The 26,887-nt window shown below is 42.3% G+C and overlaps 1 protein-coding gene across 50 annotated transcripts in view; it reads right to left on the bottom strand.

Annotated features, from left to right (window-relative positions):
• Positions 1–26,887, bottom strand: part of MAP2 (microtubule associated protein 2) — a 246,983-nt gene that overhangs the window by 105,056 nt on the left and 115,040 nt on the right. For 46 of the 50 annotated variants that reach the window (XR_011152198.1, XM_069021825.1, XM_069021826.1 and 43 more), the window contains one exon: positions 68–127. The gene's annotated coding sequence lies outside the window, so the exon portion shown is untranslated. Of the gene's footprint in view, positions 1–67; positions 128–7,771; positions 7,906–26,887 lie in introns of all 50 variants that reach the window. The other 4 variants (XM_069021827.1, XM_069021813.1, XM_069021835.1 and 1 more) reach the window with 2 other exon arrangements.

Here is a 26,887-nt window from a genome sequence, read left to right as displayed (position 1 = left end):
TCAAGTCTTCTTAGTTTGTTGAAGCAGCCTCCTTGTTAAACCATGCTAATGAGTTAAAAGGTCATACCTGGGTAAGCAGATGATAGGATGATGCGTCTGGTTGTTGAACAAGGGAAACGCTCTGTTCCTATAAAGAAATAGAAAAGTATGCTCATTATTTAGTCTCTATGCAGCAAATTTAGCATAAACTCAACACTGTAAGGACTATAAAATGTCCTTACATGTTATGTGTACGCTTCTGTCCGAGCCTTTTTCTTTCAGCTTTATTTCCCAAGTCCCATTAATTCAGATTCCGTGCTATGCCCAGTCTGCTTTGGGACCACCAAGGAGCTGCTTATTCCCTAGGCCAGCCCTGAAAAAAGCTGGCACTGGCTCCAAAAACCTGTCCATCAGGGAAGCAGGGAAGGCAGATGGAGCACAGCACAATTCCAGCCAGACCCCCTCCACTGGGGGACCCATCAGAGCTGCTATAAGCAGAGTCTCTACTGCAGGGCAATCCCAAGCAGGAACGAGGAAAGTGGTTGCTAAGATACACAGAAAGTAATGGAAGAAGAGCAAGAGTCCCTCACTGACTTCCCACATGACACTTCAAAACAGCTCAAGATACCTAGGCAGGGAACTACTACAATTTCTGCTTTAAATTGTTTTTCTTGCCTAACTTGTACCAGAGGGTCTTAAGTTTACCTGGCATAAGTAGCAAAGGTTACCACAGATATTACTGCCCTTTTTGTAACCCTCTTTAATCATAGAGAAATGCCTGGGCAGTAAATGTAGTTAGTTTGCTGAAATAGCTTCCGCATGCCTCACCATACATCCTCTCTCCTTTCTCTAAGTCTTTGACCAGAGCACACTGGGGAAAACATTACAGGTGCAAGCAGCAGATAGACACCCAAGTGGCTTCAATCTGGGCAAAAGGGGTCTCTTGCCACAGGTCCCTGAGTATCCCCCAAGTATTATGGGGCCAGCTAGTACTATCATCTGTATTTAAGGCTGCAGCTTCTCATGGCCAAGACACTTTTCTGACTATAGTTGTTCAGAAATTAATTCCCTGTATAGGGTATCTGACTCAAGTTAATGCTTTTGTTTGGGAGTTCACTGTTTTAAAGCTTCAGCAAGAACAAGGCAGGCATTCCCAGGAACTACAGACGTAACTAAACCAAATTAAAAAGAAGGATAATATTAAGGTAATAAAAAAAAGTAAGATGCAAATATGAAATCAGAGAGAATCGGAATGCATATTCACAAAGGCAACTAACCTTAAGCTAGAGAGCAGTTCAGGCTTTTTTTATTTCCTGGACTATCATCCTCTGTCACTTAATTAGTCACCTTGTCTGTACCAGATCACTGGCATGGGGTTGTGCTAACTACAGCTTTCCACCAGTTTGCCCAGTTAACATCCAACAAGAATAGAAAGATTTCACTGCCCTGAAGGGGAAAGGTTTCAGATGGTTCTGACAGCAAATAAATGAAAAGTGACTATTCCACCTTACTGCAGAGGCTGTCAGCAGAGTGCACCATTCCCTTAATAATAATAAATAATTAGTTACAGTAAATTACATATGTGGAAATGAGGCTCCAGCCAGCACCAACTCTACCAACCCACAGGACAAAGATGAATGTTAAAATAAGCTAATTAAATTTTCTCTGGCTCAGCAGGAAGATCAATGTTCTCGACAGCCAAAGGTTCAGCATGCAGCATCCCAACTACCCTCTGTTGCAGTGTCACCACTGCAACATAAGGCCACATAGTCAGAACCAGAGGAGGTGGCACACCCCTCTTGGGAGGGGCAAGTGCACGAGAGAGAGGCATTCAATAGGGACATTAATAGAAGGATGGAGACACCTACTACTTGTATGGCACTTTTACCAAAAACAAACTTGGCTTTGCACTTTTCTTATTTATCCTACCACCATTAAACAAGTGTCCCAGTAGTCTGAACTGAAACCTTGATCAGCTCTCTGCTAAAGGTCCACTGCAATAAATATATGTTTAGCCACCAGCAGAATACCAAAAATACCAATCAAAATACAGATGCCAGAAGTGGGCAGCGTTTTTGCTGCCCCACAAATTGGCTGGAGACAGGCTGTTACCAGCATTTTCACCTCTTGCTGACAGGGAAGAAAATGAGATGATTCAAAGGTTCTTCCACTAGAGAACAGAAGAGACACCCACCTACACCAAGATGCCCACAGCTTCACATTCAGGGCAGTTAAACAAAAAGCATTTAAGTGCCTGGTCAGAATGTGGCACCACATATATTAATGGGGTTTTCCACTTCCTGTAAGTGTCTTCTAATAGTCACAGTGCAGAATGTGTTAGGAAGGGTTTCTTTATGTTTGTATTTCTCCCAAACCCTCTTGCTTGAGAGAGAAATCCAGAAGAAACTGTCCCAATAAGGAAGTACTCAAAAATGGCAGTGTCTTTAGAAAAGCTTTGTGCTCTGATGAAGGGACGTGCTGGCTTGTTGATGCTCCAGAGCCAGGACGGCAGGGGACGGCACTTTGGCTGCTCCAAGCGACACCTTCCACAAGTGAAAGGGCACAAAACAGACAAGTGGGTTTTTTCACTCCTAATGGGAAGCTGTGATTAATGCTGTCAATCTTGGATATGGAAACCTATGTCAGGATATGCAAGCTTATCACAATGCAGAAAACTTGAAGTCTTGTCCACAAATGCAGCCTGGTAAGTGCATTCAGCACACTTTCTTTCACTGAAGTACATTGGACAGATTCTCTGTTGATGCAGACTAACAAAGGGCTGGACAGCTCTAGGGTCGTGGATGCACTGTGACCTAGCATCACAGTCAAGGAAACCTGTTCATTCTGGCTCTGCCATTTACCTGTGGATTGAGCATACTACTTCCTCTGCTGTATCCATTAGGGATTGCCTTTCCTTCTTTTTGGTAAACACTTTGACTTCTACCGACAAAAACTGATAGCAAAAACCCAGTGTGCATATACATACACATGCGCAACAGAGAACTGAGGTTCTATTTTATGCACAAGGTATTTGTATCTGTTCTTCAGTAATGCGCACTTACTCCTACTTCTCCTCTTATAGAACTCTCAAAACCAAGAGGATTGATAAGTTCATACATTGTACTAATTTTAAAAAATACATCTGTCTTTTTCAGGATCTTCTTTACTCTCTCATTTGTGTGTGTTCAAACACTTCTGTATGACCTAACCAACAACACACCTGTTCTGAAGAGTCATCTGTAATGAAAATTGTAAGGACTAAGTGCATTCTTTTCTGAAGCTGTTCTGCTTGTTCTCCTGAGAAAGGAGCTGTGCTGTTATCCTGAGGGGTCAGCCCATCCACATGAGGCCCTGACTCTGCCTTGCAGACATCTATTAGCTTCACCAAGCTGCTTGCAGATATGCACATTTAAGGTTACAAACTCTTCAGTCTGGGAGCTTGCCTTTTGCTATATATACCTCAAGAGCAACATACATGCTATGATAAAAGCCTAAATTGCCACAAATTACTTTTCAGCATTTAACGCTTTGCTCAACAATGCTGCAAATGGATCCAATCCATTAGCACCAAGCCTTTCCCCATAGCTTCTTCCTTTTACACTACGCTCTCCTCCTCCATACTTTCCATGTACCCCATGCTTCCCCCTTGGCAGCAGAGGCTTAAAATAACAGACATTTTTCAAAGGGATCCAAAAAAACATATTCTGGTTATCTGCAGGACACAATTCACTACACATTTATTATTATTCAGTTTCCAAACTGCTAGGGAATGAAGGTCAACTATATTGGAACTTCAGCTAGGGTTGATGCAGAGAGCAAATGTCTTTAAACCGCTGCAGCTAAAGGAGGCAAACCAGAGGCCAGGTTGTGGTGCTGTAAATTACTGACCATCAGCAGAAGTCAGCAGCTTACCGTGGCTGCAGATGTGGCCCTGAAATTCAGAAAGGACTGCGGTAGATGCTGCCTCAACTTGGGAATCAAGACTCCAGAGCCACACTGACTGAGGAAAAACCTGTACCAAGATATTCACCACCAGTTTGAGTTAGTTTTGGGCAGCACATAACTCAGTACTTCTCTCACTCCTGGAACATGTCTGCCTCTGAAAGCCGGCTTAGCAGTATGGACATGTTCCCTTTTTACCAAGCTGATTTAGAAGAGGTTTTAATGATGCAAAAACAAGTGATGCTGATGGTACCATCACAAATTTATTTATTCCAAACACTATTATACTTCATGTGCATTAAAATGACTGGATTACTCCCAACACTTCTTAACTCCCACTGCTTGTCTGGTTACTCGCATTCACTAAAACATCCACACCAAATCTGTCAATAGGTTAAAAGAAATTTTTAAAACCCTGCAAGCTGAGAAAGGTCTATTCCTGGGGAAAAGCATCTTGGGGTTGTCACTGCCAGTGTGAGTGGCTCACAGTCGTGAAGGCAGAGGAGACAATGTCTGACTTGGTTATGACTGTGAGGAGGAGATGGGGAAGATGAAAAGCTGTCTCAGCATCCAAGAATCTTGGCTAAGTGGGGCCTGAAATACACAGCAGACAGGAGACACTGTTCAATCATTAATGAAAATCAAGGATAGCAGTGTCAGCACATTTGGCTTGAGAAACAGTTTCCTGATCCTCTTGGCTACATTAGTGGCTGCCACTAAGTAAGCATTAAAGAATGGAAATAGAGAAGGACAAGGAAAGCAAAGGATAAAATGAATATATCAACATTTTCACAGCTTGTATTCAGCAGCCCAACTAGGACCCCATGAGGGTTTGTTTCAGGAACCTCAGAGACAGAGACAACTGCTACATTTGATGGAAAAATGTGGTGTCTGGGTTTTACAAATGGTGTTTCTAATAGTTTATATGATTTTGTAACTAGCAGGAAAGGAAATCGTTCTGATAACAGTTACCACTGAGGCATTTTGTTGTGTTTACTGGCACAGACCTATCATTAACACTCCTCTTAACCACAACTTGCATCCCCTGTAGTTACTCACTGAAGATAGGTCTGGAGGCTGTTGTCCTGGTCTTGTCATGTTGAATTTTAATACATATTGCTTGAAAGATATACCACCTGCTATTTTATATCTATAATTTATTGTATAATGAGTTCCTATAAATTCTTATGATAGCTTAAGAGACTTGCAAGATGGATTGCTGGCCTATTTTTTTTTTCTCAGTTTGTCAGCAGAGCAGAGAGAGTCGCTGAATTCCTCTTGTTACCCACTTCAGCCACAGTTCAGGCCATCTCCCTCCACTGAAGGATCTTACCTCCAGAAGAAAGGCTGTCACAAGACTCACTGCTACTGAAGATGCTGGCATAGGAATGTACTACAGTCTTTGCATTTGCTTTAGGAGGCCCCAGCTATTTCTGACACCCATGAAATGGTTGTATGGGCACAAGCTGTATCTTCACATGCCGGAGAGGAAAAGCTCACTAGAGACTCTGGACAGGGACTGTCTAATAGTCATTTAGTGAAACAGAAACCACCAACCCTACAAGTTGGTATCCAAGAGAAAAAATTTATTTAAGATCTGAGACTGAGAAATCTTCCACCTGTTAGGTACATGCCATCCTCACCTCAATATCACACATGTAGAAGACATACTTCATATGTTTCCGTACTTTGGTCCAGCACCACCAGCTCCCATTGGAAACTGAAGACTTTTCCATTTGGGACACTACTCTACATTCCCCTTACCTCTCAGAGCCAAGACATTGAAAGACACTACTAAGAAATTTGAGGAAGTTATTAAAATTTCTTTTTTTTTCAGTGAACAGCAGAAGAAAGATTAACCTACTTCAGAATACAGGTATTGTACTATATGCATCTTATTAAACTGCATTTAATTTGTCTTTGGACTAACAGCACTTTCTAAAACAAGCCCTAACCCTGAGTAAGCTCATGGATGCAAATCCAAGAGTGTGTGTTGAAATCAGACTGTTCCCAAGCAGATCTCTCACAGCGAATAAAGCCAGAATGTGCCAAGATTGCAAAGGGCTTTCAGTCATGAGCGACAGACACAATCAACACAGAAAATGAGTCATTGCCTTTCATCTCCTTATAAATGCCTTGACACCAAGCTGCTGCAAACCAACAAGCATAAGAGTCTTTTCCTCAGTCATCACAGTGATTCAGAGGGAGGAAAAAGGGAGGGAGGAGAGGAGGGAAGAAGAGGGCCTGAGGAACTGGGATGGTGTTAGGACAAAGTGCCACAATGAGACTGACAGCTAGCCAGAGCCACTTCAGTTTTGCTAAGCATAGATTTAAGGATGCTGCACATCTGGACAAGCCTGGCATGAGCACACACCACAGACTGGCCTCAGGTCTCTGATGCCCCACTCCAGGGACACACTTAGCAGCAGTGAGGGCATTTTCTCAGCTGCTGCTGTTCAGCCCTATCCTTCCGGAGCCTATTGACATTCACCACAGAAGGAAAGCAGCATATGCTGATCCATGCTAAGCTCATTGTTGCTTTGGCTTCCAGGCTCTCTCGTCCAAAATTAAAGGTGGGTTTCCTTTCCCTACAGCATCCAGGACTGTAACAGAGCTATAGCCCACGCATGGTGTGGAGGTGAACATACAAGGTAGATGAAACAACCACTTTCCAAAGGACAACACACGAAGCTTTCACATTACTGATGGGGCAGGGGGGATGTCTTCTGCTACTAAGAAATTAAGGACATATGAGCATACAAGACAGGGTTAGAAAGCAAGAACTGCTGCATTGGTTTGTGTCCATCATCTCACTTGAGGATTCTCTTCTCCAGAAGAAACGCTGTCATAAGACTCACTGCTAATGAAGATGCTGGCATAGCAATGTACTACAGTCTTTTAGGTGGCCCCAGCTATTTCAGACACCCATGAAATAGTTGTATAGGCACACCAGTTCTGTTTATCCTGAAGATTTTCCTGTGATATACTAGGCAGACAGAAAATTTCCTCAGTAAATCCTATACCCAAGAGTCAAGTTGGTATATCAGAGGTGTGATGGAAATACAAAATAAGACACAATAAAATGTATCACTTTTTTTGCCTTGGGGTGAGTTTATTTTTCTTATCATCCATGTGATATTATACAATTCAAAAGTGTCAATAAAATTTCAGATGGTTCTCTTGAAAAAGTAAAAATCCCCTTTGACAGGATTGTAGACTGAGAGATTTTCTGCGGGTAACAAAGCAGGTTACTGTCTGAGACAGGATCAAAACCAAGGTCTCTCAGCTCCTGCATCTAATAATAAGGTTGAACATACACTCCCAGCATAGCCATGATGTAACAATGGTGTGTAGCTCTATAATCCTGTAGTAACCCAGTGCAGCCTTTTCCCAGTGTGCCAGTTAAAACGATGGCAAGAGAATAGCAATGGTTCAGGATGAACAGCTGCTCTGGCACTGCAGGGGGAAGCCATGTTAGTCTATGGTCAGTCCATGGGTTTCTGTAATCAGCTGGCTCTATGTCATCTCTAATTTCAAGTACACTGAAGTTAACTTTGATTAGTCGAGAGCAAGCTGTGCAGTACCCTGGAAACTAGCTTAAGCTGCGTTTTTTTTCCACTGATATGGATGTCTTTGAGATCAGAAGGCCCAAAGCACCATATTAATAAGGAAGGGACACAGAAGACATTTGCTACAACACATCCTCGAAGGCACAGCTCCAGTATTGTGGCTTATGTGCCACCAGAGACATCCAAGATAAATACAAATGGCATAAAAACATTGCCTGAAGACCTCCACCTGGGAGAAAACATGACAGAGGATGCAGTACAATTTAGCCAGTGTTCCCCACCTTTTAAAAGAAATTTTTGTACCATACTTTGGATTTCTGCTTCTTCCTTCTCCCCAGTTTAGAGCATTCCAGCCAAGCAGTAGTGTTGCGGTACTGATCCCATCCCATGGCACATTCTGGAAGTTTTACTGGCACTGTTTTGGAAAGAACCACATCGGTTTGCTCAGGACCATACTGAGAAGCCCACTTCACACACATTCCCGTAATACATGCACTTCCTATACACAATACAACTGCTGAGCAACATCTCCCAGAGGCTTTAAACCTGTTATCTCTTAAGTCACCTCTAAACCACTTATCTCCATTAGCAATCTGGAATGCACAAATTACCTGCCATAGGGTAAAGGGGAATTAAGTATAGCAGAGTCTTTCAGTAGTTGAAAACAGGAAGCTTTTAGCTTGCTTTGCTGGGGATTTTCCAGACATCATTTCCTCCAGGCCTGCCTGAAGGTCTGCACCTTGAGAGTCCCTAGAAATGCCGACCACCACTCACAGCACATCCAAGCTAAATCTGAAATAGAGCATCACTTGATTTTCTGCTCAACCAAAGTCACTGCTCACAAAAGAGGAGTGTCTCCCAGGCCAGGGACTGCTGAAACAACTACACTGCCATAAAATTCCTTTTAGTATGCATCCTGCTTTGCGGAAAAACTAGTAACCTGCTGATGACTTATAGAAATAAGCAATGCGCTATGCCAGAGACAATATGATACCAGAATCAGCCAGGAAGAGACTATTCCCCTGTAAAACAGGACTCACCAGTAGTCACATTATCACCCCCAGAACCCAGGATGGCTGGGACCAGCACATCCACATCCAGCCTTGCCCCCTTCAGTATTTTCCCTTCATTCCACATGTCTTCTCTCTCGTCCTTGCTCAACTCTTAAGAGCAGCAAACTCAAGTGACGTTTGCCTATCATCAGGCATTTGGTAAGAAATACCTAATTCATTTAAAGGTGCTTATGGAACATGGGTCCCACAAATGCCACAGTCATGTCAGCCACAGAGGTGTGCCAGTAGGAAAATTGTCCAAATAGTCTACAGTGTGACAGCTCCCCAGTCCTTAAGAGCCTCAGTCCCTGGATTCTCTAAAAAAATCCCCAAGCTCTGACTTTTGTATCTAATAAAGAAATGAGGAAAATACTGACAAAGCCTCTTCTCCTGCTGTCCCAGTTACATGAAAGCCCTTGTCTATTTGCAGTAGTGTACAGGTGGGTTCTGCTGATAAGTATTCAGGCACAGATCTCTTACTATATGCAGGTAACACATTTTTAAACAGAATGTTTGGACTGGGAAGAGGGATGCCATAAAAGAGAATTTCAAGCTGGGGTAGAGGGTCCAAAACATACTGTGGCTCCCTGAGAGGCTGTAAAGGGCAGGCTCAAAGCTTCTCTCCAAAACAGATGTGTAAACAATTTCTAGTCACAAAGTTCACACCATTATATTCAGCAAGTATGTCACCCTTCATTTATGCAATTCATAAAGAGTCTGGAGCCCAGTTCACAGCAGAAACGTTCAACCTCCATTCTCCTGGGGCCCCATGAACATGCATTGCCCTGCTCATCCTGCATAGGCTCTTCAGGATGCATTCCCACACAACCTCCTGCCAATGACTGACACCCTCAGCCAAGGCTCAGTGCTCACTAGCACCAACATTTGATGTCTAGAACACATGGGCACATAGGACCAGCCTCACGGCTTACAGCAGCCACCACAATTCTCAGCTGGGTTTGGGATTCATGGGCACTTGCAAGTGCATCCTGTCATTACTCCATTCTGCCTGGCTGCTTTACAAGAAATCCTACTTTATTTTCAGGGCTCTTTCGACATAGGGCTGGAACAAAATGATGTGGCAATAAATACAGCTAAAGACACAAGTCTTCCTGTAACCACTTGACTATTAACTTTTTTTCTACTATCACATTTTTTATTAATTACATTATTCTTTTGCTTCTAAAAAAACAGGGACTGGCATTGTCCACATGCTGGGTACATGGATGGCTACTGGAGTGGTCCCCTCACACTATGGGCACCCTCGCAGCTCCAGCAGCAGTAGAATCCCAGGCTGATTCCGTATCCCACGCTGTGAGCCATGAGCCCTGCTGAAACATGAAGGATTTCAGTTGGGATCAGGGGCCAGGCAAAGCAGTCATGCTGTTTTTGAAACACAAGTTAGCGTGTCCTTACTGGGCTGCACTAAACCAGGAAGGAATCCCCTGGGCAGAACAGCGTTGTACTGCACTGACCATCGATGCCCAGAGCTGACAGAGATCACCTTGCCAGGTCCTACATGGTTTCTGAATGTTTTCTCAATCCAAGCTCAAGATACCAAAAAACCTAAGTATTTCAGACTAGGTCAAGTGAAATGTTTCAGTTACATTTTACTTGGTTTTTACTTCAAGTTTTCCTTCAGGAATTTGAGCTATTTCAAACTGAATGAATTTTTTCTTCCCTTTTCAGAATGCCTAAAAAATGCATTTTAAAATCAGAAAAAGGGAAGGAATTTTCAGGAATAGGAAGTTTTTGAAACTAATCTTTTCCCAAAACAATAGTTATCATGTTACAAATAGATTTCTTTTTTTCTGTTTAAATTAGTGTTTGAGTAGATAGACTCCATTAAGCTCAACTTCCTACTTCAGTAGCAACTCCAAACCTAATTCTGGGAAACAAGACCTTTCTTACTTTGTCCAGAGACAAGACAAAATAAACTGACTAGTTTTCATCTGGGAGAAGAGTTTCCTGTGAGGACTCTCCCCAGTAATGCATATATTCAAAACGCTTGTTTATTTGAAAATTATGTAGTTCCTGGGAAACCAAATGTTCTATATTTAATAGCTTAAGCTGTAACTCATAAAAGCCCAATTCAGCATAATGTATGCTATTAAGAAATAGGGCTAGCTGAGGTCAAGTTGAGGCCAGAGTGCCCATAAAGAATGCACACTTTTGTCTCCTCATTGAAGTTTAGGGTTTTAGTAAAAATAGGAGTGTTTTCCTTTTAGAGCACTCATTTCAGATAGCTTTGTTTACTTTATTAATATATCCCACAATTTTCGCAAAGTTTAAAATAACTACAAGCTGCCAGAAGTGGAAAACCACTATATTGTGGGTTCAAGAGAAACTGTTGTGCTTTTTTTCCCCCCACACACTTAAAAAATAATACTAACTCATAACTACTTTTGTTATAAGTCAGAAACTGTGTGAAGAATCCTGCAGCAGCTTGAGGGCCTAAACATCCTATAGAAATCAGTCCTACCTCCTCTTTTACAGCCAAGTACTCAGTTCAGTTGAGCCTGTGACAGCTGAGCCTGGAACTGCAGAGGAAATGTCACCCTTCACTGCTTCACCAGGCTCCAGTGGGCAATTGTGGGTGAAATCTGAGCTTCCCAGCCACTGCAGGTAACACACATCAGACAAAGCAGGAATCACCACTGCCTGTTACTGCCCACCATTTCACCAGTAACCTCACAGGGCACTCAGCTTTTAGATCTGCAGATGTAGAGGCAACTTTTCGCAAATTAGAAAGGCTTTGAGCATTAGGTGACATTCAGTTAATGTGAAAGGTCTTGGTTCCAGCAGGAAGTTTGAGATGGGCCAGTGAGCACTGATCTGTTGAGGTTTCACCATTTTCAGGGTGAGGCCCTGCACCTCCCCACAGGCTTTGCCCACAGCCATCCCAGGGCAGGTGGGTGTCTATGCCATGGGGATTCAGCAAGGCCTGCCTCAGATCTTGTTTGATACTGACAATTCCCAACACAGGACTAATAAACAGCTGATAACATTGTGACATAAGACTAGGGCAAGATGGAGCAGTAAAATAAAAACCGGAGGAAGTTGAAAGAGTCCTAGTGCACTCTTAAATCCCCTTTGTAATATCCCCTTTCCTATGAAAATCCTGGTGACTGGAAAAAATCAGACAAACTCACCAGGAACACTAACAGCCAGCACTGCAGGAGGCACAGATTATATAGCCAGCCAAAATGAGCACAGTTCCTCCTCCTCATTTTCTATCACCCTTTCTCTGATGTAAAGGGCACAACAATTCTGGAATTGAAAGTAAAACCTTTACTTCCGGCATCATGTTAATAATCATTGCTGTCCACTGTTGGCAATGAAAAACACAATAAGGAGAATCTCAACTTCTGCACTAATGCATTTGCTGACAAAATTTATGCTTTCTATTTCGAGGCTATTACAATTTATAACCCCATTCTATACCTCAAAAATTATTTCCATAAGTGTAAAGACATAATAGATCTCCTTAAAAGAAGAGGATGATCACACTGCTTAACATGATGCTGGAAGTAAAGGTTTTACTTTCAATTCCAGAATTGTTGAGCCCTTTACATCACATTCAGGAGGATGTGACAACACTTGCAGGGATTGATCCTGGATGAGAACCTGTCAGGCAATGAGCTCTGCTGAGGGCAAACTTCTGTGCTAGAGAAACATAAGCAAGGGTGTGTGATGCATCAAAATCTCCTCAGCCAAGAGGAACAGCAAACTTCCATGGCTGCTGTGCAAAGGCAGAAAGCTCCACACATACCCAGAGCTCAGTGAGGCAGCTTTTCCTGTACATATGAAAGGTACCACCAGATTCCAGCAACAAATTAGCCAGACAGTGGCTGCCAGATACTACAGACATGGATTCCTTTTGTTGAGAGCACAGAGACATACAGTGTTGGAGAATCACTGCTGGAGACTGTTTACACAGCCTTGTGCAGACTGAGCTCAGGCTGAGCCCCATCTCACTTATGGGGTCAGTCCTGTGGTGCACCTTATGGAGTCAAACCAGCTCACGTGTTTCCAGCTGTCTTTTGGTACCTCAGGACCAGGGACTTAGGGGCCTGAACTCTGAGAAAAAGGTTTTGCTTTCAACCACAGGGCTGAAAGACTTCAATTTTTCAGCAGACCGCCTTCAAGTTCTGTATCCCACAGCTGTATCAGCTCTAAAATATTGTAGCAAGTCCAGAGGACGGACACCAAGTCGATTAGAGCGCTGGAGCACCTCTCCTGTGAGGAAAGGCTGAAAGAATTGGGATTGTTCAGTCTCGAAAAGAGAAGGCTTTGGGGTGGACTAAGTGCAGCCTTCCAGAATCTGAAGGCAGCCGACAAGAAAGACTATTTATAAGAGCATGGAGTGACAGAAAAGGGGGAATGGCTTCACACTGACAGAGAGGAAGTTTAGATTAGATATTAGGAAAAAATTCTTTACTGGGAGGGTGGTGAGGCACTGGAACAAACTGTTCACAGAAGTTGTTGATGCCCCATCCCTGGAAGAGTTCAATGCCAGGTTGGACAGAACTTGTAACAACCTGGTCTAGCAGAAGGTGTCCCTGCCCATGGCAGAGGGGGTTGGAAGTACACGGTCTTTAAGGTCCCTTCCAACCCAAATAGTTCTGTGATTCTATGGATCTAAGAGATCAGCAGAGCAAGCACCAACAACCTTGTAGGATCCAATTCTACTTACTTCTAGTTTATACCCAAATGCCAAGTACGTCCTTAACACATGCAGGCTGTGGCTGACAGTGGGACCTCTTAAAAGTAGGCAGTGCCCATACTGAGAAAAGGCATTGATCCTTGAACAGTTTATATCCCAATATAGACAAACAGAAGAGAGAAAAGGAAATCCCAGTTGTTCCTATGTACCTGTATTTATGATGTAGAGTCTTTCTGTAGTAAACAAACAACTTGTCCTTCAGCATCAGTGCATAATATGTTCAGATGTAAGTTATACAACAGGAAAGTTATCTTATGTTTGTTCTTCCATAACCTGGCTCCCATTTCCCAGCTGTTCCGCTATTGCCTGCTTCCTGCCTCTGATTTTTGAGGTTTTTATGTGGAATCATTTTCAAAAATATTTAAGAACTGTGTTGTATTGTGCTATTGTGCCCATTTTTAAAAAAAATTATGAATTGGGGCTAAGTAAGACAAAATGCCTTGCCTGAAAACATGCACAGGCTCTATGGTACATCAGGAAAGCACATGGCAGGTTTTTGGAGTTTCAATCTGAGCTCTAGTGACAGAATCATTGCTCCTGCTTAGCTAAGGGCTACACTCTTTATATGCAGTAAACAGATCATACGGACCACAGGCCTGAAGTTTATCTTAAGCTCCTTTAAAAGCACTGCTCATTATTCAAAGGAAAATGTGTGACCTTTGTGACATCTCTCTGGAAGGAGTTTTCATGTCTGCTGCATGTTTTCATGTCTGCTCTGAGATGATTAGAAGACCTGGTATTTTGGATGCAAACTAAGAAATCCCAGTGCTTTGCTGCTTCTTATTCTAAGGCATTAAGAAATAGATTTCTCTGGGTTTTGTAGGAATTGGGGAAATACATGAAAAGAGGAAGTGAGCAATGAGCAATGGAGTAGTAGGGAGCTTTGTCTGGCCCCTCCTTCCACTTCTCTTTTTAGATGCTGAAGGACACTCTTCAGCTCCATATTGATCAGAAAACATTGACAGGAGATTAAAGGAGGTAACAGCCAACCTAGAGGTGTGGAAGGAATGAAAACCTTGCTGAGTTACCTACTGCAAATGGACAGCCACTCCTTATTCCACCTTTCTTTCTGGGCACGCACTACAGCATTTCACTGAACAGCACCTTCTCCACCAAAAAGAAAGCACACCTCCTGCCTTGTTGGACTGGCCATGGCGTGGTATGTTTTCTCTTTCCTTTTGGATGAGGACCCAGCTGGGTAAGGAGCGAGAATGTCAGGTGACATACACCCTGTACACACATTCCCTCCTTTGGGAGACAGTCTCCTCAGTTCTAAGTGTGTTTTGGAGAAGATGTTCTAAGACTGTGGGAAAAGGACTGGGATTTATCTCCCAAAGAAAGGGTGATTTCCTATCCAGTGATGACATCACTGGATATCAGAAGAATATAACTGTACCCTATTAAAACAACTACACCTATCACTTGCACTTCTCTATGCTCACCTGGCCAGTGCTCGATCTCTTCCTAAAGAGGTATATTGTTACCAGACCTGGCTCAGCTCAAAACAATGACAGTAACGTAAACAGCACAACTCTAGACTATCAGAAGAGTGTGGCCTTAAAACATAAATTAGTTTAGGTAGAACTCAATTTGATCACCTGTACAATAATTGTTTATGGCAACAGAACTGTCAGTACCTCTGGAAACTAAAAGACACTTGGACTGAGCCTCTTTGAGATAAATCAGACAGTATCCGCCTTTATTAAGGTTTCACTCCCTCAAGCCCCTTGCATCCACTTGTTTAGTGCCAATTTTCTTGTAGCCTCTTAATACTGAGCTGGAGCATTTCCCAGAAAACATATGCCATGTGAAGTAGTGCACCCCTACAAACCAATTAAAACATTTTTTGAAATGAACTGCCTCTTGGCTGAGCATATTTTTTTAAGCTGTATTTTGCTCTCCTTATTAACTGTCAAGGTCTTTTATGCTCTTGCAAGACCCTGGTCATGGGGGCATTAACCCAAAATTGCTTGAGAGAACCTACAATCTTCCCTCTTTTGGCCAAAGAGACCACAGGCATGTGCTCCAAGTTGTGCCACATCCCAATTTAATGATGGGGATTTTGGGAGACAAGAATCAAAGTTGAGACAGAGAAGTTCAAAGGCCTTCTAGCAATGACTTAAGTGTAGTCTGACTTACAAAGGCAGAACTACAACACAGTGCTCTACACTAGGAAACAAAAGGTATTTGATAGGAGAAGCTGCTACCAATATAACATTACCTAAAATGTGTGTCTGAATTCTGTAGAGACATATGGTGTCCCAGCAACAGGCTCCACCAGAAGTAAATACAAACACAACTCATCCTGAACATGTGTGACAGTGGGGCCATAAAGTCTGGGAACCCGAAGACAGAATTAATCCCCTGTAACCCAGTATATGTGCTCAATGTCACAAAATAATCGGTTTGCCTCAATTAGGCTATATCCTCCTGCCGTCACGCAACCTCTACTTGGCAACTGTGCGGTTGGGTGAAAACAACCCCTTATATATCAGTAATTAGGGGATAAAATTTTGCCATATTCTAGCTCTTCAATGGCTCACTCTGTAAAGTTAGCCAGGGTATTTTCAATTCAGATGGATATATGAGATGGTATACTTTACTCATCGCTTCACCAGTAACAGCTTGAAAAGATCAAGAGGATTTAACCTATTAGCCCAAACCTCAAAAAAGTAAAACAAAAAAATGCCAAGATAAAGACCAAGCACACTCTTAGTATGAAAGTAACTGTTTAAAGCAAGAAAAGAATACAAAACAATTTATTGTATTTATATGTGTACTTGCAATAAATTTGCTTCAGTTCTTTTCAGTTGTTAACAGCCTATGAAGAAGCAGTCTTGCTTAATGCTACTCCACAAGGCTGTTTTAATGCTGAGACTAATGGGTACTTAGATAACTTGAGGGGTTGGAAGAGGGGACCTATTCTTTCGGGTAAACTGCATGTTGTGAGTTACTTGTTCCAATCTTGCTGTTCCTAAGAAAAATAAGGTAACTAGCTGAAATAAACAAACAATCCACCCTAATCTTACCAGTTACAGAAAAAAAAACAAAAAACCTTGCAAAAGATATTATATTACTAGAACTAAAAACTGAACTACACTACACAGGAGGCAAAATCTTGCATGATGAGGGCTAACAGTTTGGCTTCCAGAGGTGATAAAGTAAGAGCCACCTGGGCACAAAAGGCATATTTCCTACTGCAGCACATGTGCACACAAACAGCAACTGCCTTTAAACGGTAATTACGGCCTCACCTCTGAGAATGAGACATGCCAGAAGTTCCCTACTGGAAGTTGCTTCCACAACATTAGTCTTTCATATGGATCATTAAAAGTACCAACTCATGTAAAATCATCTCCAAAAGTGACACAAGCAATTTAACAGGAAACCATCCTCAACCGGCAACAGCTAAAGAAGCTCACAAGGGAGTGAGAGGGGAGATATTCACTATGGCCTGCCCTAAAAATGCTATGAGCTCAAAATTTGTGCCCAATTTTCAGCCTTCCCCCAACAGCTGAAAAGGTGCCCAAATGGCAAATAATAATTTCTAACTGTACTAGTTTGAAAACAAACCAGTGAGAGGCACCAAGTCAGAATAACAATTTAATGGAAATTAAAGAAAAGGAAAAGAAAGTAAAAGAAAACACTGACAGAGTCAAGATACAATCTGAGTCCCTATTAGGCAGGGTAGTGGTAGCAGTCTGGTGGAATGGTGGCTGCAATCCTCTGAAGTGGTGATCCTGTAGTAGAAGGGGTCTGCTCTTCCTCAGAAAGTCCAGCGATGGCTGTATAGCTCCTGTCCTCTGGAAATCCAGTGGAGCCAGTGTCTTTGGTGCTCAGAGTCCCAGATTATACCCACAATGGGATGCTTGGTTCCTCCCTCTGGGTGGAGCATCTCACAATAGGGTAATGAGTCACGAGGCCAGGTGTTGATTAGGCTCGTTAACAGAAGATAGTCCGGAGGGAGTTCTCTCTGAGTCATGCAGCAGGACAATGATGGGCCATTAACAGAAAGATAGTCTGGGGGGAGGAGGCAAGGAACCACTGCCCCACCTGATTTCAACGGCTCAAGAGGATGGTAATAGAATACACCTCAACCCAGGACACTAACATGTTCTGAAATACTGAAACACACACTAGGAAGCTAAAAGCCATCCCCAAAGTTTACACCATTTTGACTGCATGTGCTTTCATGTACTATTTGTAACCAGTCAATAAAACAATACAAATTTGAACAGAGAAATGAAAGCATTTCAGTGTAAATTTAATTTTTAAGGTTGAGCCTACACAGCCATGTGTTGCTATTAAACCACTTGTAAGTAATAATTTATTTTAAAGGGCCTTTTTGGTACTTTCCCCCACCATTCTTACCTTTAACATTCAGCTAGGTCCATCACAATTACTGTCTAAGTATTTGTTATAATAATGTAAATATGTGAATTAAAGCACCTTAATTTGTATACATAGAGCAAACACTCAAACACTTCTACATTCCCACCCAACTACACCTTAACCTTAGCTGGTTAATAATGTATGGATCATTATATTAATTTACTCCACTGAAGATGATCAACCAAGGAACAGACATTCCCAGCAAAACGTTGAGAGCTTTTCAGATTTAAGAGCTGTATTACAGTACTGTCCATGGCAGTCATGAGCACTTTAGAGGAAATGGCAGTTTGGAAACTAAAGCAAGCCAAAGCTCTCCCACCTCAATTTAAGTGAATAATTAGAAGGTGAATTTTAGTCATTAACATTAAACAATAGATTGTCCCATCCTGCCAACATTATTAATGTCACTTTTCAGCATAATGCCAGCCTCTGGCAAAAGACTCTATGGTGACAATTCCAATTAACTTTCTTCATCTTTATCTCACCTGTCACCTGTTAAAAAATGCATGTTTACTCCATCATCTCCCTGAACAAGACTGACTGCAGTTGAGGTGAAGTGGTGTTCTATGTCAAGTAGATCATGCCATCTAAGCTCCACTTTGTACAAGTCACTCTGCATGCTCTTTGAGCTGGCATCTGACAATGCCTTCCTCCCCAGCTGCCTGGCCAAGCTGCCTCGTGCCCTGCAGATAGCCTGCCTCTCCTTCCCTTAGCAGCGGGAGGGAACACTAAGAGCCATTGTCTTCACCTGCAAACCTCAGCAGAAAAGGCCCCCATTAGCAAGAGCAGTCCTTCTCATGTCAGTACCTAAATTTGCCCAGTGCATTCTCTTTACTGATCAAAGCAGGTCCTTAGGGGACCAATCCAAAACCCATCAAAGCTGACAAAAGTTCTAACCTGAATTTCAGCAGGCTTTGAACCATGCTCTCTTGACAGTATCACACACTTCTCACAAGTAACACAGAGAGAAGAGCAGGAGAATCTGTTTTATGCAATCCTGTGTTCCCCTGCCCTTAAGAAAAGGGTAGTCAGAAGGATCATTCTGTTACATCAGGAGTGTTTAGGATCCAAGAGTTGGTTTCAGGAGTCCATCCCAAGCTGCTTTACAGCTGTGGTGCACAGTGCAATGGCAGCTACCAGCTGGAGAGACACAGTGGCAATGTGGTATATGTCCTCACAGAAAGCATCTGCTTCCATCCTGGATGCTGTCATGCAGAGGCAGTTGTAGCTGAGTATTTGCCACTGTGAACATCACCTCCAGTCCCTACCCTTTGCCAGGAAGTGAGTTTTCTCCAAAAAGGGAATTCGTATGTCAAACCTGAAACCACATAAACCATCGCATCCAAGTGATAAGATACCATATAGGTGTCACATAACATTAAAATCTCTACAGACCTAAGAGCCAGATTGACTGAGAAGGGCTGTGATCCCGAGTGAAGAAAACTTCGGTCTTTCTTGGGCATACAACAAAGAAAGTGCACACTTGTTTAATTAGCCACAGCCCCTTAATATACCTATGGGTCAAATGGTACAGGTTTTGCATGCAGACAAGCCTTTAAGAGCTGACTGCACAAAAACACACACTCAAGTTTACGGCAAGATTAGGTGATTCAAGAAAGGGGAAGGTGAAATTATGTATTAAAGTGCTAAGATCAGTTGTTAGATCTCAGCTTTCTGATGGAGTGTAGAGAAAAGTAATAGGAAGCTCATTATTCTGAGTCCAGGAGCATTTCTCTTTTTGTGGCCTTCAGTATCTGGGTCTTTATTAGGCCAGGAAAAAACTAAACCCAGGTCTTCTGATAGCTCTGTCTTGGCATAATCAAACAGGATTCAAGTATCCACAGGAGTTTCATATAACATATGCTGTACAGTGAGCCTTTGGCCCTAACAGCAAGTTTTGCATATGATGACTTTTAAGCAGTTAAAATGTTCATTTCCAGTGTTTTAGATACCACAATAAAAGCATTTGCCATTTCTGCTTATACAAGCAAATGCTAGGCTAGCACCCTGCTATGCTACAGACCACAGGGTTTTGTTTGCTGCAAAAACCAAAGCACTATCATTTAGCTGTTTGCACCTACCCCATCCACAGCACATTCTAACATCAATGCCTTCAACCTGTGAATCCTTTTGCATGATCTACGTCCACTCCTGACAAGTGACTGACCTAATCACCCCGGTTTCAAGTGAATGTAAGATATTTACAGGCTTTAGATAATGATACCAATTCCTGCAGTTTAGGTATAGTTAGGGAAGGAGGAATGACGGTTCATTTTCTACAAATTGTTACTGCAACAGAACAATACCAAAGCCATACAGGTGGCCAGTCTCAACAGGAATTCAAAACAGAATAGGATCTTTCTCTTCCCCTTCCTCCTCTGCCACTTTTCTTTTTGGTTGATTAGGTTTTTTTTATCAAGTTTTGGCTTAATTTTTGCAGATAGATGCTTCCCCTCCAAGCAGCAAGGGACCTCTGACACAGTGTAGCTGTGACCACAAGCATCCAAAAGGAAATATTCTCTTGGTCATTCCCTTTCTGATATTGCCAACTACCACCACCCCTGGCTCAACAGCCCATGCATAGCATTCCATAAAAATAACCCCTTTAGGATATATTAAGAATGGATTTATGCAGTGCTTACTGGGGCACTTCAAACCTTTTGTGGAAGCTCAACAGATGTCAAAGGGACAAAGACTAGAAACAGGCAAAAAGAGACCAGTACATTTCTACAAAGACCTCAACATACATTTGTATATTAACTCATGTACCAACCACCTCCCAACTTTCACTTCTGGTGAAAAAAGCCAGGTCCTGAGTGTGTTGTTGTATGTCACGTCCTGAAGGACTCACCCCTCCCTCTCACCCTGTCAGCACAGAAACCTGTGTAGGATTTTGCTACAGAAAGAGCTAAGACTACATTCAATTTTTAGTTCACAGATGTGCACTGTCAAGTGACAGTGTTAAGCACCCAAGGGCAATTCAATTGTCTCTGCACAACCACAGGGCTACCTGCAGCCCTCAGGAACACAGTAAGAGGACACCTCCAACACCAACAGGAGAACCCTGAACTTGCCTGGGCTTAACCTTGGAAGACAACAAACACCTTCAGAAATCTTCCAGAAAATTCCTGCTTTCTTGCAAGTATTAAAACTCTCATGACAGGTTGTCAAAGGGAAGAATGTCACTTGGGCACTTCAATGCGTGCAACCTTTTCAAAAGTCTTCATTGTTGATGTTGAGAACACTTGGAAAGAACAGGTCAATAAAACATGAACTGCAGAGTGACTCCTATTCCCACTCACATGCAGTGCTGCAGGTCTCTTGCAGCTGCTGCACATATCTGGGTCCGGAGTTGGTCCAGAGATACCAAGACCTTCAGTCTGCTCCATACTGCCATGCAGACAGTGGAACCAACCATCAGCATATGAATCACTACCACTTCCTGACAGCAGGTGAGCAGACTGACTGGGATATGAACTGGCACAACAATGTCTACAGTGCATTATACATTTGCCATTACATTTTTATTACTCTTAGCCCACTTGAAAACTCCTTCAAACCTCTTTACTCTTGTTAACAATTTTTTTACAGAGTTCCCTGAAGCATCCTCCACACCCAACATTTGTTCTCCTTGAAACCCTCCTTTTATTTTCCCCCTCCTAATACAAAAAAATTATAACATGTACTTTGGCTTTCAATGCTTAATGCTTCAGCTATAGTTTAGATGGCTACTGTCTTCTGTTTAAAGCAAAGCACCTTATTAAAGTGCTGTGATTAATCAGGATGATAAATGCTGCACTGAGGCCCCTGCTATCAACCACATTTCTTGTGCAGAAAGGCACTCATGCCAAAACAGGGGAAAAGGCTCATTTACCGCTATTGTAGTAAGATTATTTTCTGTTAAGAAAAGTGGCCATCTCTTTATTCAACAATGAATGCAGACTGACCAGCAGTTTAGAGACCTAGTAAGACAAGGTTAAAGATGATAAAACAAAGTTATCATGTGTGAAATAGGACAGATGGCAGCCACACAATAGCTATCAAGTCTATTTAAACACATAAGTAGTTTTCCTATGCCCAGCCCAGCTCTAGATGTGCTGATTCAAAAGCTGGCTCTTGTCCCATGGAGTCCTCTAACCTGAAACAAGTGCAGAGGTCATGGGGTTTCCTTCCATGCTTTCATTTAGCTATTCACCCATTCTCTCACAACATAAGCAGAGCCTGGGACAGATTCTCCTGCTCAGCAGTGATAAGCTACCCCTCTGTGCCTTGCAAACACATGCTTCAGACCCAGGGACAAAACAGCACAGCTCTGGGAAAGGCAGGGGAACATTGTGTTGGAAATGTGGCAGGCAGCCTGGCAAGCCCAGCATTTCATTGGGGTTCTGAGACAAGCCGCCATGGACAGTAGAGAGCCAAAAAGAAAATGCCCATTTCACTTCAGAGATACAGAATTTCTGCACAGAGAGAATCAGTAACAGACACGGGGCAAAATGACCAGAAAACCAGTGTCAGCTGGGGTAGCCAGAGCCAGTGGGCGGCAGTGAATTTTGAATGACATGGATCGGTGAAAGACTTAATTCCGCTAAGCAGCCAAGGGGCTCAGAGCCAAGGCCAATTTCTGCTGTCGGGGAGCCTTTAACCAAAAGCAAAAGCTGATGATGAGCCTGACAAACCAACAGCCACAAACCAACAAACCAACAGACAAGCCTGACAAATCAACAGAGACAACTGAAAAACAGCAGTGAACACATTGGAGGGGCTGGTGAGAGACAGTCAGAGACATCTCGGCAAGTTTCTGTGATGTCTGACGGGCCCTTACCCTACAGACACTGCAAGACTGAGGCTTTTAATATCGCAAGGATTACTTCAATCCATAGGCTTAACCTTCCTACAGCAAACCTGCAGAGACAGAGTGCCACTGTCTTTGTGCTGCCCAGTGGCCCATCTGCTGCAGCCTTACCAGTCAGCATTTCAGGCATGGCCCACAGCTACAGTTTCCTAAGGGTCCCTGCTTCCCATCTCACTGACATCTTGCACTACTTCATCTTTATAGATAACCAGCTCCTGATGATCTCTGCAAACAGGATTGCTTGGAAATGAAAATTAGTTTAGTTCTCATAAACACTCATGGCTGTAAATCCTCAAAACCCTTTTTAAGCTTTGTCATAACATATGACTTTTTCATGACATGGTTTATTATACAACTATTTCTTTCTCTTGTTTTAAGAAGAAAGGAGCAAAATTGCAAGAAAGCATATTAGCACCATAACATGAATCCAAAGGTGGTAACATATTTTTGACAGAATGCATATGAACAGTTTGGGCCTTTCATTACATTTAGCAAACTATTCAAACAGAAATAGATGTGGAAAGGAGATGCTCACATCCAGGATCATCCTTCACTGCAAGCCTTGTCTAAGGTTTTTCAAGTCAACAGTCAATTCCATAGTTGCTACACTAGGCTCAGTAGGAGTATTTTTTATATTATTTTATCAATTTTAGCTCAATAATATTTCAGAACACCTAAATAACCTTTCTGCCTGACAAGATAGAAACAGTCATCTCCCTTCTGACAGATGTAGAAAGTTCAAAAAAAACCTCATCCTAAAACATCCCAAACACTGGGATTTTATAAACTGAGTGAAATTCTGAGTGAAAGAAGGTACTCTATTTTCTTCCCCTCCTAACACCATGGTTTTATAGTCTACATTTCTGTATTATATTTGATTATGCACAGGACAAATTCATATTTGGTAACAGGAAGAATCTTATTTGTTCCAGGAATTAGTTTGTCCACAGTACTTTATTGCAACAGATCTCATAAAAGTATTTCTAACTCCAGCACTCCTTCATTGATATGAGATAGAAGAGTTTGTTTTGGTATTTCTCATGCCAGTTTGGATGCTACAGAAAGGAATTTTATAGGTCACACTAGTGTTATTACAAGGGCTATTTGTAATAAAGAGAACTCCAGAAAATGCAAACACAAACACTAACAAAATTTAGGTGAACATGTGGACACAGATGCAATGATTTGACCTGTATCTGCTTTTGTACATCTCACTGCTTTTCTCCACTGCTAATGACAGGTTGATATTTTAGGGGGAAAATCACAAATATTTTTCAAAGCCATTCACCATGGCTGAATACTTATGCTTGGCCTGCTGGCCTCAGATTAACCTTCAACATATGAAGAACAAGAACAACAAAAAAGTTTTGGGTTGCACAGACAAGAAGTATTTTTAGCACAGTCACAGTTGCATCAAATCACAATCCAAAAGGTAACTGAGGTGGCTTTGGTGCTTGAGACACCACTGAAGCAGAACCACAATCATCTACCAAGTTGCCTATAAAGGATATTGCAATAGCCTTAAGCCTCTGTGAGCCCTGTTTCAAACAGCAGCAGAAGTTAGAGGATTTTTTCCTCCACAGATCTCATTACAATTGAGAGAAGAAAAAATAAACATGATCTTCAGCAAAAGGCACAGATGTGTCCCTCCTGCTTGTGCAGGAGGGTTGGAGTCCCAGTGCCAGTGTGACACAGCTGACAGCAGGAGTGGTGGCCTTCACATGTGGGGAAGAACAACATCACCAGCACACACACAGCAGAATCAGGAAGCATTTCTTTGGTCATGTGGAGACTCTCCTGCCCGAAGACATCCATGTCCAACTTGTGCAGGCAAACCATAGCAATACAGCTGTGCAAAGCCTTCTGCCTGGAGGGTCCTGACCTGCACCTGCCAAGTACAAATGCCCAGGAGCAGGAACTGTGAGATTCAAAACACCCTTCTGCTCCTGTTCCCTCCATTCAATATGTTAAATAAGATTAAACATGTTGCATTTCCTACTGATACACAAAATGAGAAATGACAGCACACAAAATAAGGTAGGCTCTAGGCTTTGCTCAATCTGTAAATATCATTCTGAGGTAAAAGTGACAGGACAACAACACTGAAAATAACAGGACTTCACCACAATAACATTATGCCCACTCAAACACTCCCAAGGATCCAACCTAGCCAGTTCAACTAAGGGCCATCCCACCACATTGAACTAACAAACAGGTTTATGAAGATCAAAATCTCTGATTACTCTGCTCTCACACACACTCACCCACTCCAAGAGTTGCAAAACACAACACTAAGGGGACACAGAGACATTAATGAGACATTATTGGGAACCAAGAGATGTGCAACAGTTCAGGATGACAGTGCCAGGCAACCATAGAGAACTCTGCCTTGGTTTTGTTTGTTTGTTTGTTTTCTTTTCTTTTGATTTTGTTTCTTTGGGGATTTTTATTCTTTAGTGAGTTCTTTCAGGGAGTTATTTACGAGCTGCATGGATATGTTACTTGTGTCATGGAGTATGGTTTCCATCTCTTTTGTTCTATAATTAATCACTAAAGTGCTCAAGTTTCCCCCTGGTAATGCACACATTGGTATTTAAAGTTTTTACACACAGTGGCTAGTATACAATTGTAAAACTACTTTTAGTAGTTGTACACATCAGTCTTGAATTTACCTTTTCATAACTACTTCCACAAGTGTTTGCTGAGAGACATTTTTACTAATGGACACTAAATACCATGAACCTAAGAGTAAGCACTTTCATTTAGACACTCAAGGGCATTCTGTGTATGTTGCAGGGAAGGTTGTCACAAGTTAGTGAGTTCTGCCCATGCCTCACTCTGACCTTATAAGTACTGTTGTTCTTATTACTAATTATGTAACACCACCACTACAAATAATGGCACCAATTCTTACTTTAATGATTGTTAATATGCTTAGCTGTACTGCAGCCATACTTCATGGCAACTTTCCAAGAAGAGGACTCAATTCTCCTAAGCAATGCACATCCACCCAAGGAGAAACCAAGCTTCTGCTCAGGGGGACATCAAGAGCAGCTCTGAGTACAGTGAGCCCACAGCATCAGGTGCGGAGAGCACAAACCTCTGTGGACCCCAGTGGGTTCTGGAAAGAGATGTAGGCCCTTTTTTGTATATGCATAGGACTATGGGATGAGGGGGGATCACAGAATTTTAAATCTTAACTTTCTATCTTCTCTGAGGGCATTCAGCACATTACTGAGGTTCTCAATCTGTAGCTTTAACTTCTATTTAATATGCCTATTAAAAAAATATCAGTGCCATCTTGACTCATTCTTTGGCTTATAATGTTCCTTCAGTTTTATCATGATGTTGCTAAACCCAAGAAAAGATTACTCAAATGTTGTCTTGTCATTTAGAGATTCGGAGATACATGTAGGAGCTGCTCACTGGCTCTAGTAGAATATGTATGATGAGTGAGGAGCTCACTGCACATTCAACTGCGCCTTGTTTAATTTAAAAATGAAGTATGTGTGTTTCCAATTTCCTGTAAATTTTAAAAAGACACAGGATCAACAGTCAGACTACACTTGACTTTACCAGAAGCCTGGGGAAGCCACTGGAGCAGAATGTCATTGGGTCAGGGATCTGTCCTCACTGGATAGCTGACCCTTAGAGTGGCTGAGCACCTCTGTGGGTGGCCAGGATTACACCCGGCTGTAGCTCCAGGATGAGGCCTGGCAACACAGATTTGGTGCATACACTTGAAATGCAGCAACAACTAAGTCCAGATTTAATATGCATTTATCAATACAGGTATCAGCCATCTTGATTTATCATAAACTTGGTTTACACCCCATTGTCAACATAGAGGAGTCTAATGCCAATTCATCCACCACACCACCATAATCCCACTAAAAAGCACTGAGAAGGGATTTGGATCAATGCAAGTAAATCCACCATGAAACAGATTTCAGTTAAACTCTTGCGACTGTGGAAATCCTAAAGCAGATAGTTCTGTCCTAAATTATGAAATGTTAGTGGATTTGTGTCTTATCTAATCCCAGCCAGAGACAACTTCAGGTAGACTATGACTGCAGACAGGGCTTTTATACCTCTGATTGCAGACAAAGGCAAGCTGGAGCTACCAGTGAGCTTGTCTTCTGGTGTGCTCAGGATGGGATAGAAGGGAAAAACAATGCAGCAGTGCTGAATCCCAGTAGGGCAGGCTGGTTTCCAGGGCTAGAGTACCCAAAGGCAGAGCCTGATCAATCTCCATGTTGTTACAGCCCTGTGTTTTTCACTCCTGCTGCCCTTTCTCCACGATACCTTAGCCTCAAGTATTTTAAAAAAATAGGTGGGGGATGCAGAAAATCCACACTGGCAAGAAAGACTCCTA

Source organism: Aphelocoma coerulescens, chromosome 7, assembly GCF_041296385.1.
Source record: "Aphelocoma coerulescens isolate FSJ_1873_10779 chromosome 7, UR_Acoe_1.0, whole genome shotgun sequence".
In the NCBI taxonomy this organism is placed as follows: domain Eukaryota; kingdom Metazoa; phylum Chordata; class Aves; order Passeriformes; family Corvidae; genus Aphelocoma; species Aphelocoma coerulescens.
This window is presented reverse-complemented; position numbering and strand designations above follow the sequence as displayed.